General features: G+C 49.9%; 1 protein-coding gene across 4 annotated transcripts in view; it reads left to right on the forward strand.

Moving 5' to 3' along the window:
- Positions 1-16,633, forward strand: part of blo (bloated) — a 298,251-nt gene that overhangs the window by 144,074 nt on the left and 137,544 nt on the right. Inside the window, exon 1 of one of the 4 annotated variants that reach the window (XM_076371772.1) lies at positions 5,586-6,455. The exons of 2 other annotated variants lie outside the window; for them this stretch is intronic. The gene's annotated coding sequence lies outside the window, so the exon portion shown is untranslated. Of the gene's footprint in view, positions 1-5,585; positions 6,456-16,633 lie in introns of those variants that run through there. One more of the 4 variants, XM_076371773.1, reaches the window with a different exon arrangement.

Genomic DNA, 16,633 nt, shown 5'->3' on the forward strand with positions numbered 1-16,633 from the left:
ACCGGCCGTTGTAGTTAGTTTGTCCGAGGATTACTCGGATACCAGAGGGGTGGGGTGGGGGTTGCGATATTTATGCGGCAGGGATCCAGTCGAGCGCGCTTTAAAGGCCGGGTATTAAATCAGCGGGGCTTATTCTATAATCAGCGGACGGAATTGTTCGGGGCGGTTTTATCGGATTAGTTGATGGAACGAGGCACTGTCATTTCTGCTGTCGCGGAACAGCGCGTGTCGCCGCGGCGCGTTACTAAGTACGCGCCCGGTTCCGGAAAAATTGCAGATTTCGATCCGATCCGCGCGCGCGCGCGCGCGTTGCCAGGCTGATTCTATCTTGTACCGAGAACTCGCTCGATGAAAGAACTCCGAGTATTCGTATCGACGTGTTTTATGATCCGCTCGTCGAGGAGGCGTTCCTTTGTTTGCGCTGGGACTGATCCTCCGATAGCTACCTCGAAGATAAGTACAGTTTTCAATTATTCCGCAGGTGGGAAGTAGCGCGTTCTTCGCGTTCTGTACTCGGTGATTTTGCGAGGTTCATTCTTGAGCTCGCTGGTTCTGTTGTTGGTTGTTGCTTTGATTCGTACGAGTTCTGGCAGTATGGGGTTCTTTTTGTTTCGTTACTTTCGGTGCGATAGTTTCTTGAATCGTTATATTTGTTCTCTATTACTGCTTCTCATTCCAGAATAAAACGGAAATCCTTCAACCCTTAGCACTCCAGACGGTTTTGTAATTTATCAGCAACTAATTTCTATGGTATCTCTAGTGAAAATAAAAAATGCTATAACAGTCCTTCGATCCTATATTTTCCTTCTTAGTAGAAAATTTGGAAAATCGAATAATTTTAGGGTAGTGTCTTTGATTCATTGAAATATTTAATATTCTAACTGCTGCAATATTGGAGCCTACAGAGTTCAAAGGGTTAATCGCGACTGCAACTACTGAGACGGTCAAGCTTCCTCAAAAATTGCTCTAGTATCTCTTATATCCGATATATTGAAAATTCGGTTCATCCAGTGCGTTATCAAGAAAATATCTTCAAGAAAACCCATTCTTATCAGCCATATTTGAGTAACTCTGTCAAAGCGATCATTCGCAACTCTCATCCCCTAGACAAAGCCCAACTCGAAAGAACCTCTATTCCTCTGTTCACCTTAATGAAAAACTAAAACTCCCGCTGCGTTCGATAAATCAAATATTTCGGGACCAACGGTTCTCCACGGTCGCGCGAGCGCAAAAAGCCGTGGGTCAGGCCGTTCCGTGGCTCGCGGTGCGGTAATTAGTCATACGCGGCCGACGAAGTCGTAAAGTAAACCGTTTGACGGCAGGTTACCCTATAGATCTGTCACATCTGTCATACAGACGCATTGAGCTGACGCAACGAGGCATCGAACAATCGTACATAGAACACCCACTGCGCCGGCTCGGTTACATCACAGCCGTGGAGCCTGCCGGTCGACCCGCGAGCGCCTCGAACTTCAGCCACGTCGTTTTCCGCCGCGGCGAAACCGTCGTCCACGTTTACGCGCGAGCGCGCGACCGTGGGTTCCCCCGGTGTTGTTACGCTCGGGCCGGCCGACACGGTAGAAAGTGAAAATAACTTCTCCGTTTAAACGCGTACTCGGCTTTCCTCGTTCCAGAGGTGGTCCGTGGCGAGGCCAATTAGAGACGTCTGTCCACCGCGAGAGGACTCTCAGTCTGACTCTTCATTAGCGCCGAGAGAGCAGCCCCGGTAAGTTCAAGGCCGGCTCCATTCGGTGCCGCGACGAGGAGGAACGGAGAAACCGGCGAGCGGATACCGAAAGACGAACGGAGACGGCGGATCGGGATGGTTTATACGTACGCGGCCGTACGGCCGAGCCTAGTGCCTTTCCATTTCAGTCACCGTGCGTCGCTACCGCGCGGGTATCATCATCATTATCATCATCATTATCTCCAGCAGTTTAGTCGTCACCCATTTACGCACGCCAATCGCGTGCGAGCACTCTGGCCACGCGGTCCAAGCCGCCGCCGCCGCAGCCGCCGCTGCAGCGGCGCAGGACAGCAAAACTTTTGATCCCCTAAGTGTCCTGGGCACCAGCCTCGCCGCGAGGTAACGCGAACACCTTACGCCTGTCGTAAATCATGCCGCGCAGACCATTCCCGATGCTTCTTGCGACTCGCCGATCGATAAGTTTACTCGGGTGTCGCTCGTTGCGAGAATCGCGCTGTCGGAGTTTCAGGAGTCACTTGTCGAGGATTGTTGCTGGTGGCTGTGCCGCTACTTAGCGTATCGATGAGTCGACAGACGTGGTTCAGTCGGTTTTTTTGTATCTTTTGGTATGTCTAGTTGATAGTGGATTTACTCGGTCCGTCGCTTTTCCTGGATCAGAGAGCTCTTCTGTTTATAGCTTCTGGAAATATTTAAGCTAGTGTTTGCTTCGTGGACTCCATTGGTGTCTAAGCGACTCAATTATCAGTGATCTATTGAACACTTAATTTCACATTCCGAAATATTCTGCAATTCATCTCGCGACTCGGTTGATTGAGTCTCGCCTCCCTCGATCTAATTTCACCTAGCAAATCCTTCCACGAACGTCACATTACTATAATCTACCCGAACCACCCTTGATCATCATATTTAACGATCGAACCCAAGCACGTGGACTCTAGCAATCTCTTCGCCTCCATTTCGGCCGAAACCAAAAAGCCGACTATCGTTCGCAGAACTTCCGTCTCGTCGCGGTCGAAAAAACACCGATGCCAGGTATTTAACCGGCAATATTCCCCGGCGAACAACACCGAGACGGCCCATAATGGTCCCAGCGTCTGGCCATCATCGCGCGTCGCAATAACTCTCGCCCGTTACGTGGCGCGTCCGATGTGGATCAACCGTCCGCCCTTCATCAGCTAGATCCGCGGCACCCGTGGATCGGCTTTAAAGCTCAATTATTTATATATACCGACCGGTGTCTCGCTGATTCGCCCGTGCGATGATTACGCCAATCATAATACACGCGTACCGGTTGCTAAGAGCGCCGGGCATTGCGATTGGGCAGCGGCGTGCGCGCGCGCGAGCGAGCGCTCGACGATCGAGCCGTAACTACTTCGCGGCCGCGATCGAACAGGAAAAAATCGAAAGGACGCCGCGACGCGCCGATCCTCAATCACCTGTAATTGTACTCTGTCTGTCCTGTCGCGGCTACACCCTTGATACTTAGCGATGCACACAATTTCCACCTCTCCCGGCGCGTCCGCCGCTCTGCCACTGACGCGCGCGTCCGTTGCCTCGCGTTGACTTCGCTGGTTAGCCTCGCATGTACGCCGGTGTTTGTTGACATTGGATTTGCGTTTATCGTGCGGTCTATTATATCTATATCGTAGACCTTCGTATCGAGCAGTCGAGATGATTGTATTATCGCGTCGAACTTGAGGTGCACTTTTGTATTTAGCAAAATTCTGAATTAGGTTGTGTATACATGTAGTATTTAGAATTTAGCGTCGTTTTAGGGTATTTTTAGGAGTGAGCGGAATGGAAGAGGGATCTTAGTGGTTGAGGGAAAGTGCACAAGGTAGCCAAGGTTTTCCGTCACGCTTCGAAGGGATCTGAGTTTGCTGAGAGACTGTGGGGAATTTTCGAGTGCAAATGTCGAGTGTGTGTCAAGAGTCGTGTGTTGGCCTTCGTCGAAAGTCGAGTATCGCGAATAGCCTCCGTGGCAGTCGCGTTCTCAGTTGAGCATCGTTAATATATAGTTTCTTGTTTAGTAAAAGTTTAATAAACAAACATAGTTATTTCGTTCTCTATAATACTGTCTACACAATTCCGACCCACATATTCTACCGGCAATCAAGCTGCAGAAGAGTCGGTAGCTAGAGCATCAAATCAGCTCCTCGTTGAATCGAATTAATGGATCGTTAGCGAACGGATTCAGCGATCATCCATTGTATCAGCGGCGAGTGATACAATCTTTCCGCGAAATGGTATCTCCTCCGGATGATTTCCATTGATCTAAATGCAAATCCCGATCGGTTGCGTGTCGGGCTCATCCTTGGAATCGGGTACGTTCCGCTGAATGGAAAACGCGACTGGGCATTCCGCCGCGCAACTTTCTAGCGGCGAGGAGCCCACTCGCGGCCTATATTTTACAAACCGCGTCCTCGTCGCCCCGCGCGCCCCGCCTCCGGCATTTTCTCGGATCATCGCCTACCGCGGCCGATGTCTCAATCCGTGCGTGGACCGACGCGATCCGCGAAACGCCGGTCGAGCCGAGCGGCGTCCTTCGCGGCCACCTTCTCGGACGCGAGAGGATCTTCGCCACCCTCGCGCGTGTGGCGGCTAACCTCGCGCCAAGTATAGAGGTTCGTCCGTGGAATGGTCGACGGAATCGTCGGTCGGACACGTACGGAGTTGGGCGAAAGGTTCGGCCGTACACTGGCACAGACGATTAACGCGTCCGTTGCCAGCATTCTTGGGCAAGTCTTCGTAGTCACGAAGTGTGCTCTATGCTAATGATTGTATTCAATAGTAATGTTCGATGACGTGGAAAGGTAATCGATGCTCGACGGTATAATTACTCAGGTTGTAGTAGGTAAACGGTTAATACGAAAGACTATCCGATAATGCGATCAATCATTTAATGAAAGATTCGCTTCTTCCATCTCCATATTAGACAACGAATCCTCGAATCGTTAAACACGCTTTTCCAACCTGAGACGATAAATCCAAAAATGAATCTATATACGATGAACTCGACTCCAACTCTTCGAGGCACACGGTGTCAAAGAAATCAGCCCAAGCTGCGCAGAATTCACTCGATTCGCCCTTAAATGCGTACTCGTACAAATTTCCGATTCCCTAACCGTACCTCTATAAACATCTCCATCTGAACGCATACCCCATACACAACAATCCAAACAAACTATCACTTCCTAACCCAGCCAACGCGAGACTTAACACTATAACTACCAGATTCTCTCCAATGACTAAACACATAACACATCCTCCGCGGATCGAATAAATCAACACAGCGATCCTCAAACCGACTCGTAACTCACCTGAAACCTCAGTATCACTCTCAGACTTCGTATGTACAAATTTCGAAACGCAGATTCGACTGCCGGGTAGTTCCACCATTAAGAGCTCCAGCAATTCCGGTGGTTTTCGGTTGAGGGACCTTGACCGAGTGACGTCCGCTCGGCCGGCAGGAGCGAGGAGCAGCGTGCGCGCGGCACCGGGAGCAACGAGCACAGGTAACCCCCTAGCGTCGGCTTCCAACCGAGGCCCGTACCCTAAGATCGGCTCGCCGGACCTAACCGGCGTGTGTGTATCCCCGTTAAAGTCCTTACGCCTGTTGCTTCATCGTCCGTATTGCGTCCCAACTGATCCCAACCCGTTCCATTGCATCCCATTGCATCCCAACCCGTCCCGTCCCGTCCGGTCCCGACCCGTTCCGTCCGTCTATCCGTCCTTACGCCAGTCCGTCCGTCCGACCGTCCCGTCCCGTCCGTCCCGTCCCGTCCCGTCCGTCCGTCCGTGCATTCTCTCCTGCCTGTCTCTCTGTCGGGGCCCGGTCCGGTGTACGTCGGTGGGATAGGACGGTGCCGCGGTGGAAGGAGTAGTAAGCGGCCTACGCAGTATCAAGCTGGGTCCCAGCTTTTATTAGTTCTTCGGCGCTCGGCGGAGAACGGTGCGTGCCGGAGCGGTAGCCCCCTAAGTCGCGTCTCGCAGGTCCGGGATTACCTAACCATCGGCGGCCCCCCGTAATCGGTCTGCGAGGAAAAACGGGATCGTCTCGGTGACACGGTACGCAAACGCCAGACGACGATATTCAACGAGTACAGATCGATCAACGGTACGCGGCGCGCGAGTCGTCGAGATCGGCGATCACGAACACGACACGAACACGCGTGTGGCAGATCGGAGAAAAGTGAGCCCCCCCCACCCTGAGTGTTAGACGGTTCGGATAAGTTTCCACGTACGTCTCTGCCCGATCGGTTGTTTGCTTCTTTGCCCCGCGTTGTACGCGACCAGTGAAACGGCGACAGATCCGACGATCGACACAGTGAGCAAGAGGAAAAGGAAAGGCTCGGGAACGGGTAGTCTGGTTCCCGGCGGAGGAGGATCCGGAGGTGGATCCCCGGAGGTGGCGTTCTCGGTTCGATGATCGACGGTAATCGTCGCCGCGACGTCGCACCGCATCATCGGGATCTCGGGCCCGCAAGGTGTTCGTCTCGCCGGTCCCACGGGACGAGACACCCGGCCGCCCCGCGCGCCGGCAGTGACAGTTCGCTGTACGTGAGAGTGTTTTGTTCGGTTTAATATACCGCCAGCCGGGCCCTCTCTCTCCCGCCCTCTGCGATCCTCTTCTTTGCCGGGTCTCGCGGTGCGCTCGGCGAACCGCGCTCCTGCGGGACGGGGGATATATCCTTAAAGAGCACCACCGGAGGCACCGACGATCGGAATGCTACCGTGCCCAGCGAAGGTAAATTGAAACTCTGAAATTCGACCGGTCGGTCGAGCGATCGATCGCGGGACTCGCGCGCGTTCGCGCCGAAACCGACTCGGACGGGACATCTTCGACCGATTCCCTGCTGACGTTCCATCGTTCATCATCCATCTCGATAGGGGAGGATCCGGAGTTAGATCTAGCACTAGGATCGCGGACGAAGGACCGATGCTTTCGTCGGTGTCCGTAATAGGCGGACGTGTTGCGACGAGGCGACCGTTACGTCTCCGTTCTCGTCGATTCGCTGAATCGCTCCGGAATGGAGGAGACTATCGCGTGATCGTTGCGCGCTGGTATTCCCTCGGCTCTGAAAGGAGAAGTTACGTAATTTATTCGGATAACGGTGGACAAGGAAATTGCCGGGTCGCGAAGACGACAAAGTATATCCTGCTCCGAGAAAGAGGATGAAATTCGATACTCGACGCCTGGGAAACGGGGAAAGAAACTCGAAACGCGGATTCGAGCGGAGAAAATCGATCTACCTTCGGTGACGGCGAAAGTGTCGGGCAGGTGTCATTGTCTATGCACGAAAACGGAGCCGGCGATCGATTACGGCGCAGTAACGTTGATCAAGGCTGCCGGTGCGCCCGCTGCACCGCGGCGCAGGGAACGCTAACGACACTGCGTTACGTAAAACGTTTGTTTGTCGCGCTCGAGTGTACGTGACGTGTTCCTCGCGCGGCGGAATTCACTCGCTGGGACATTCGTTTCGTATTTTCCATGCTTCTTGCGAGCTGCGCGTGCGATCGGGCCGACTGCGGCTCGCTGCTACAATTATTCACTGCGCGGTTAAACGATCTCGCTGTGAAGTGCATAGATTTATACGCGTTTTCCTCGCATAGCTGTTGCCACGCGTTAATCTCGCTTCATCGGAGCACTTCGAATATTGCGTTCGGTACATGCAACCTCAAATTTTCAAGCATTCAGATCCCGAGCAACCGTTATTCTACTACACTCGCGAAACACGTGAAAGACGCAGCTCAACGCTCATCGGACAACCGATTTTTCGGCGACTTTCGCCGTTTCCTATCATTTCCCTCCACTCGTTGCGTTTCGTGTGACATAACAATGATACCTTTTATCCTCTTTGGACTAAACACATCGAATACCGCAGAGGTCGACCAAATTACTTCACTCGATTAAGCGACAATTATTGAGAAACGCGCTCGCGAGAAACCTGTTAAACAGGACAAACGATCTCAAGACAGACGCAATAATCGCGCAGCTCGATGCAATGATTGACCATATTTCGTCATTTCAAGTATTTCGCTGGAAACCGTCTATTCACCGAGTCAAAGCCAATCCTTCTTCGATACACATTCTTCTTCAAACGTTCGCGAGCTGCGCAAGTGTCAAGCCTTTCTACCTCCCTCTCTCCGTCTATGGTCCGTTTCGCGGAGTTTGACTGGCAAATCACGTTCATAATGAAATCACTGTAATTATCGCGGCGGGAGCAGATCTGACACGCGACGTTGCGTCGTCGAGCGGTCAGGTTAATCGAAAGGGAAACGACTTTTGTCGCGCATAGATTACAGAAGGTAAACCCCGGCTAGATTGGATCTCTCCCGTCGACGACAGGGGAACCGGGAATCCGATGGGGAGGGCGGCGTCCCGCTCGTCCGGGGATCAATTAACGCGCTTTAACCGACAGTTTAATCGACGACACGCTCGGACGTGGAGCGGACCGTTCGACTCGACTTATTCCGACGTCGCCGGGATTGGAATTTTCGTCGGGGACACGTGAGCCCCGGACAGTTGCCATTTACGTTCGAGATCACGGTGACAGGATCGAGCCGCGGAATCGATGCGGTTGCTTTTTTGCATCCCGCTAGCGAACGTTGCTGGTTCTTGCGTTTTCACCGATCCTGCTATTCACTTTATTTAGCTTTCATATCGACTTGATAATTAGCTTGCCTCGGCCCGTGGACTTATATATATATATATATGTACACGTATATAGGATCGCTTGGTCGAATGGAATTTAAATGTTTCTTTGGAATCGAACTGTTTGCTTGCTATAACTATACCGGCAGTCTTGAAGCTTTTACGTGTAATCTGAGAATTGTTCGGCTTAACGGTAGAACCGCGCGCTAGTGGCTATGACTGGTTTCAGTTCTTCTGTCTCACAGTTATCGGGATCGTAAGACTATTAGCTGTCCTAAATCATTCGAAAAATAAATAGTTTCGCTTGAATACCACGAGGAATGTCCGAGGAAACTGAAAGTTACCTATTATCGCAATTTTTATGGGGATTACGTATGAATCGTATTAAAAGCTCGGTGATTCTAGCGTTAACCCTTAGCAGTCTATGTCGAGCCAGACTCGATATTCTAGTTTATTGCAACCTCTACGTGTTTTAACAATTTTTTCTATATTTGTAGTATTACTATTGTACCATTCAAAGACATTTCAATGACTCCCAGATATTCTTTAATAAATAAATAGAGCGTCATATTAAGCTGTAATTGATCCATTACCCCCCCATTAACCCCTTGGCGTACTATTTACTCTCGCCACTAAGCTCACGTACCATTTTACTATCGACAATTTGGAAGAAATGCAACAAAATTGTCCATCCTACTTCAAGTGGAAATTTCATTTGAAGATAATACAATGATCATAGCAAAATCGTTTACTTTGATCTGTGGGTAATGGATAACATCGATTGTCGTTAAATTAGTCTAGAAATCTTCATCGCGAGTCTCACTCGTCAGTGTACGGCAAGGGGTTAAATTCATCGATTTTAATGAAACTTTACAGAAATCCTAAACAAAAATATTCGTATCGCCGAAACGTTCCAAGCTCTTGCTGATCCGTCGGAAAATCGATAGGAAACGTCCGATCAGAGAACCGTTGCGACGAGGAGCCGCAGACATTCAGCGGCGGACCATTTATAGGAGAATTTACTGGGGCTCGGTTTTACGTTTCGCGAAAAACGAGGAGCAAGAGGCGGAATGGAAATAAGGGGCCTCGGCGCGCGTTCGCGTTCGGCTCGGTCCGGATAAAAATTCGGGGCGATGTTGACGCGCAATAAAAGGGCCACGTGGAGCTTGACACAGTTACGAGGCACGTCGTCGTCCTGTTTCCAACGTCCTTCTCGACACGTCCCTCGTTAAGTCCAGAAATAGACGCCGCGGCGAGGGCTTATGAACAGCTCAATCCTTTTGCTTCTCTTTTCTCCCTTTCTTCTGCTCGCTCTTTTGTTTCGCCTGTCCGCTCGCAGCGAGCTTCGCGGAATGAAGATCGCGCCTCGATCTGACGTGCGAATCCCCGCGGCTCGCCCGTCACCGAATCCCCCACCCCCGCCCCCCACCTCCTCCGGGCTGCGCCGCCGCGGCCTTTTATCCGCGTCGCGTCGCCGCGAAAACTCCCGTGAATGAAGGATCAAGGGCCGATGAACGAGAATGGGCCGCGGGCCCTGCGGCCTTGCTCGGACTATTCTCAGCCTTCGACGCGAATGCTGCTGCTGGCACAAGCCAACAGTTTTTCGTCGGGTATCTCACCGACGACGAACGCAACGTAGCCATCGACAGTGAAATCGGAGGAGATGGAAGCTGATCGGTTAGACCTACATTCCTTTCGCTGCCACTCGGCGCGGGCCGAGTAACCCTTTGCGCAGGAATGTCGACACTTTGGCAGATGAAATTCTTAGTTTTCGAACGCCGAGTCGCGGATGAAGAATTTAAGTACTTACGTCTAGCGATTTTAAAGAAACTACCCTAAAATTCTTCGATTATCCACACATCAAAATTTTGTACACAGGAAAATAGAAGATCGAAGAAATGTTGCATTTCTCATTTTCGATAGGAATACTATAAAAATTGTTTAATTAAGATAATACGGCAAAAATACCTAGCTGTGCCAATTACTCGCGAACAACAGGCTTGAGAGCAACAATGAATTCATTCAATGAAAAATCATTTCAAGAGTACCTTCTAATGGAAGAAACATGAAAATCTCAAAAACAAGTCGAAGAAATCGACAGCGCAGTGTCCCAGTAGAAACGGTCAGCCATGCACAGACACTTTAACATTCTCGCATTGAAACTCTTCGAACACTTATCTCGAAATCACAGTGTCTAACGAAAAAAGTGAATCCTACACGTTTCATCCGTTTCATCATGCAGTATCGTGGTTCACGTGTACCCGGCAGAATATTTTATATTTCGCGCGAGGAACGCCGCGTTTCCGTGCGAAAGCGAAACTTTTATTTCCTTCGGAATTTTATTCGACATTATAAACTCGAGGGGGAACGTCCGAGCGCGTTCGCTCCGGGTTCAGATTCTTATTCGGTCCCCGCGCGCCTGTTCTCCCGGTAATTTAAGCAGCATTATCGCGAGCGCGTCGTAAACATTCAAAATTCACCGGCCGCGACGGCCGCGAGGCTCGCCCGCCGAATCTCCATACTCCGGCGACGCGTTTTCGTTGATTGCCACCGCGTAACGAGGATTTTTCGAGAGCGGTTACGACGTTTCCGTGAATTTATCGGCCGGCTCCGATATTACGCCGTGAAATGCGGGCACCGCTCCGCGCCGGAACGCCCCGGAGTAACGAGCGAAAAAACGAGTCCCGCCGAATCTTTATCGCGATCTTATTGTTCGCGGTCCCGTCGAATTAATTGCTAAAAATCGGTCGACTTCGCGCGAATCCTACTCGCGGATGCCCGTACGCGCGCGTATCCTTGAATCGCACCGGCGAAGGCCGTTCGAGAGAGTCGATTCACGCGCGTCGGCCGACACCTACTTTTTTCCTTCGTCGAGACTCGCTTCCGTTTCTTTTTGTAAATATAGATCGCGATCGGCGCGACCTTTAATCTAGAGTGAGCGACTTAAACCAGGCTTCACTCTTCTTCTTTTATTTCTACCTTTCATTTCCTTGCTGTGCGTGTTTCTGTATTCATATTCACCGATCATTATCAAATTAGACTCCAGAACTACCAGTCAGAATGTTTTGCTTCGCAATTATGGATACCTCAGACGTATTGAATATTCGACATTACGAGAATTCATTTCACTTGAATACAACGAATATCCGAGGAAACTGGGAATAATTTATTGTTAGAATTTTTATAGGAACCACATATGAATCATAATAAATACTCTCTAGTGTTAAAAACTACCGAAAAGTTAAACTGACTTTCTGAAATGCCTCTATAAAAACTCAAAAACTCATCGCTTCAATCGATTTACTATTCGGTTTGCGCATTGCTAAGTCAATTTTTTCCACAATTTCTCATCGAAGCGTCTGTTACCTTCTCAATAATTCCAAAATGAAGAAATTCCCTACGCCAACATTTCAAACGGAGCATCAAAATCTTCGAAGAGTTTTTAATTTCCTCCAACGACAGCGATCATTCGCCGTATAATTTTTCTGAAATGCAACGGGGAACAGCTGGTTTATCCGGGACAATCGTATTTCCTCTGGTCGTTCGTCGATTATTTTTTTCGTCCGGCATTTTTCCCGGCGATATGAAAGAAACAGGGAACGCGTCGCGACGGGGCAACGACGGGCTGCTCCAGGCGCGAACCCGCGATTTTATCATTGAATCATTGAATGGACGGGCCGCGGCGGCCCGGCGAACAATAAAACAGGCAGGGGAAGGTGCTAAATATTTACGGGGGACACGTGACTGTTTATTGCGGCGAAGTCGCGGCCGAAGAACGTTAGGGAATCATATCGTACATTCCGGTAACGCTGCCTTATCGGCGACGTTCTTGATTACCGCGCGGAGAACAGGCCGTTCCACGGTCCACGTATCACGGGAAATTCGCCTCGATCGCCGTGCTCCACAACAAATTGAAGAATTCGATTTCGTCGTCGTCGAAAGATATTAGTTTGGCCAACGAGTCCTGTCCTTTCGCTTCTCCCGTTTGGAAACCTCGCGCGAAATTTATTTCAACGACGCGTGTACTTGCGCGTAGAAGTTTAGCTAAGGATTTCGTTTTATTTCGAAAATGTGGCGTTTATTGTATAATGTACTGATATTATAAATAATCGAAGTAAGAAATTATTGAAAGCTCACGAATGCAATTGGCAACGCACAATTCAACGAAGTTTGAACGAAAAGAATCTTGACCTTTTAGTGTCTACTTTACTAAGAAAATGATTTTCACCGCATAGGTGTTCCGACGAGTGTTTATTTGGCAGTGAACGCGTTAAACTCCGTTGAAAATCGCCGACAAGCTTTTCGGCCGAGCTAACGGGTCCCCGAGCTATGATTCAGCCGGCACGAGTCCCGTATCAAAAATCCGCGTCTATGATTGAATTATTTATAAGGGAAAAAGGAAGATAATTGAACGAAGTCGCACGTTTTCTCTTCCTCGCAATTAATTCCGTCCCGATTTAGTAATTCTCGCGTCTGGCCTCGCGTTCAACTGAACCAGTTCGCGTTCGCAGGCACACGGATATTATAATCGCGCGATGACTTCATACGTTTCCGCAGAACGATTCTGTTTGCGCCGCTAACTGAAATGTTTGTCTTCGAAATCGCGCTCCCTCCGCTTCTCCTCGAGACGTTATCGATCGTTTGCGCGAACGGACGTCTCCCTAATCGCCCGAATAGGTGGCAGCGTCGGCCGCTGATGGAATCGCGTCATTAAATTAATTCCGCGATTAAGAGTTCCGACTCCCACGTGAAAAACACTCGCCGATGCCGAGAAATCGGCGGAATTCAAAGCGGCCGAACCGTCGCGCGCGCGCCATAAACTCGCTTCCTCTCGATTCTTTCGCGCCATTCGCGTCTCCGAATCACACTTTTTATTACCCGCGTGTCTGACGTCACCTGCGAGCCTTCGTCCACCTCCTCCGAAAAGAAACTTCGACGAGAAACAAAAAGGAACCGAAGAAACCCCGTGTTTATCGCCCAGAAAGAAGCCTTCAGCCTCGAGAGTCCTCTCGGGAGGATAGAAAAATTCCTCGGGGCCGTCTCGAACTCGCCCGCGCGTTTTCGCAACTAGCTCGCGCCGGGGGGATCGCCAATTCGAGCGGATCGAGGCGCGAGGACGTGGGACAGGTTCGAGGATCGCGGATTCGTCAGGTCGGAGAGAAAAAAAGCGCAGGGAAACCAGACGCATCGATTTTAGGCTGTATGCACACGGAGCGACTGCGATTTTGGGAGAATGAGGAGTAAATGAATAAACAAAGTTACATGTTAAGTGTTAACCCTTTGCGGACGAATGTCGACGTTTCGCCGAGATCAGACTTTCATATTTCGAACACCGAGTTGCGAAGGAGTGATTTAATAACTCAAATAGCAAGGGATCAGTGCATAGTTTCTGTTTTCTCTATTATTTAAGCATCCGTTGTGTAATTTGACCGAATCTGCTGAAGGTTTCGCGTTCTTTGAAGAATCTTCGTCCGCAGAGGGTTAAAGACGTGCCGTTTCCCGCCCTCCCAGCGAGACGGAAGAACCTCGGTTCGTTTCCTCGAGAAAAAATCGTGGTTGCGACAGTTCGAATCGCACGATCGTGTGCGGCTGGCCTTAGGGCGATCGGGGACCGCTCGGTCGTCGGACTGGAAGGTGGACCGCCCTCACCGGGCGACTCGTTCGCCAAATATGGCCGGCTGCGGACTTAGTCCCGCCGCGCGTGTAGGTATCTTAATCCCTGCCCCCTTCCGCGGCGGCGGCGGCGGCGGCGGCGGGTCGATCATGCGAATCGTCTCATTTGAAGTTGGCGCGCGCCGGAGCCGACGACCGGTGCCCTTCCGCCTAAGGGCTAATAAAGTTGTTGAGCGACGGGGCCTTACCCTTCCCGGCGCAGGGCAGTACGTGCTCGAAACGTGGGACGTGTCGCGCGCGATTAGATGGCCTTGAGAGATCGGCCGGGAGACGAGGTCAGTGCTGGGCCCGCGATCTCGAAGGGCGACCGAGATCCTTCGCGGATAGGTCGCGCGAGGGAAACGCGCGGTGAATCTCAAATCACGCGTGACGCGTTTGTTGATTCCATTTCTGCGACAGAGAGAGAGAGAAGTACTGTCGGTTGCTGGTAACATGGCACTCGTGACGGCATAGGGCGGAGACAGTCGCTTGAGAAATCCAATTGCGAAACTGGAAACGAGTATTCGCGTTGTTCGTCGCGCGACCCCATTGGTGGGCGCGATCGCCTTAGGATCCGACCAATTGGACGAGAGTGCCAAGTTAGCTGCAACGGACGGTGTCAGTTGCTGGCAGTCCAGCATTCTCGTCTGATCAGATTCAAAGACGTACACATGAATTTTCGGTTTTGGTATACGATTCTTTCTGGTGCTCATGCATACTAATCGAATCATGCTGCAAAGAGTGGAGAGATGTTTCCAGATGCGTAATTTGATTTTCTGAAACTAAAGGGTAAACGTCTATGACGTCACGATTGCCAAGTTCCCAGCAATGAAGGCATGCGTTGATAGAAAGAGTTGCAAGGAATGTTGGTCTAATCGTTTACTCTAGTGATAATATTATTCTATGGCAATGAGTTAACCCTTTGAACTCTGTAGGCTCCAATATTGCAGCAGTTATAATATTAAATATTTCAATGAATCTTAAAGAAACTACCCTAAAATCATTAAATTTTCCACACATCCAAATTTTGTACTGAGAAGGAAGATAAAAGATTTGATTTTCGCTAGGAATACTATAAAAATTAGTTGCAGTCGTGATAGATTACAAAACAACCTAGAGTGCCAAGGGTTAATTATATTTTCGACAAGTCAGTTAGCGATTCGCGAGTCTCCGTTGTAAACAAAAGACGCCAGGAAGGTTGCGTTACCAGTGGCAAGTCTCTATCAGCGCGAGGCAGCAGCTATCGGCGCAGAGTGCGCGGCTTCTCCGCGTCGCCGCATTCCGGAATGATAATCGGAAGTCGTGTGCCCGCGCGTTTCATTAAGGCAGGATCGCGATCCACGATTCCGAACGACGTCGCCGCCGCGCAGGCATTCACCGGGACGTTTTTATCGGACGCTCCGTCCCGTAAAACGGCCGACGCTACTTTCGATCGGGCGCACGCTAACGCTCGCAAGTATCGTTTAACGAAGCGTGTAAATTAGCGAAACACGGGACGGGCTAATGACTCCGGCCGCCTAAAATGTCTTCGTTATTTTTAGAGATACGGAACAAGTTTTTTCGCCGCTGCGAGCGGATCGGTGAACTCGGAGATTTTAGGATCGACCGGTCTTTCCGTTGAACGCGTGATCGTAACCGTGCATCGTCGACTGTGTCTAGATATCCGACGTTCCGTAAGGGTAATTAACAGCTTGCACTAGTTCGACGAGTCACGAGTGAAACTCGAAGTCCCAATTTCAGCGAACGTAAATGTCACGAGACATCGGTGGTTATAATTATGGTTGTGATTTCGTTTGGATAAATGATAGTGCGAGGGGTTAAATAATTGTAGTGAGAACGACAGGTGATGTTTGAAGCTTTCGACAACTTGTCAGGTGTAACGAGACGTCAATATTAGTTGTGCTTCTAATACTATAGAATTTTAGTTTCATATTAGAAGGCTCTTCGCTTCGTCGTTTCTTTAAGAATAGATGTTTCATAAGGAAACTAATCACGGCTTGTCCTTATATTAGTTTCTTATGCAAAAAGCACGTTAGAAGCTAAACTTTCTCGATGTAATCCGTGACTTGTTATCCACTAAATATTATATTTGTCTTTCTAGTATACTTGCATACTACATCTTTAGTTTTATTATTCAAAGTACGATTCACATGCGTTACAATATTCTTATTCCACGTACAATCCACGAATTCCTATGTTCAACAGCTAAAATACGCAACGTACGTACCTTTAGGAGATTATTATTATAAATTAAAGGATGAAGGCTAAATTGTAGACATCAACGCTCCCCGGCGAGACAGTCGTAACAATTATCTTCATAGAATCGGACAAACTCGAACAGGATCGCATTGTGCTCCCATTCAATTAAGAACCTTACAGCCGAGCGGATCGTTCCTTTTCATTACCGATCGCGGAAAAAAGCCGAGCGACCGTTCTGCTCGCGAAATAAATAGAATCGTCCCATTGTTCTTGATGAAAAGTCCGGCGGTACGTTCGGAACCGCAACGGACCGTGCAACGAGATCCTAGGAGGGTCGCGTTCCGATTAAAGGATCGATAAGAGGATGCACCGACGTCATGCACGGAATCCGAGATTATAGCTTTGCATGACGCTTTACG

This window comes from Nomia melanderi, chromosome 10 (assembly GCF_051020985.1).
Source record: "Nomia melanderi isolate GNS246 chromosome 10, iyNomMela1, whole genome shotgun sequence".
Taxonomy (NCBI): domain Eukaryota; kingdom Metazoa; phylum Arthropoda; class Insecta; order Hymenoptera; family Halictidae; genus Nomia; species Nomia melanderi.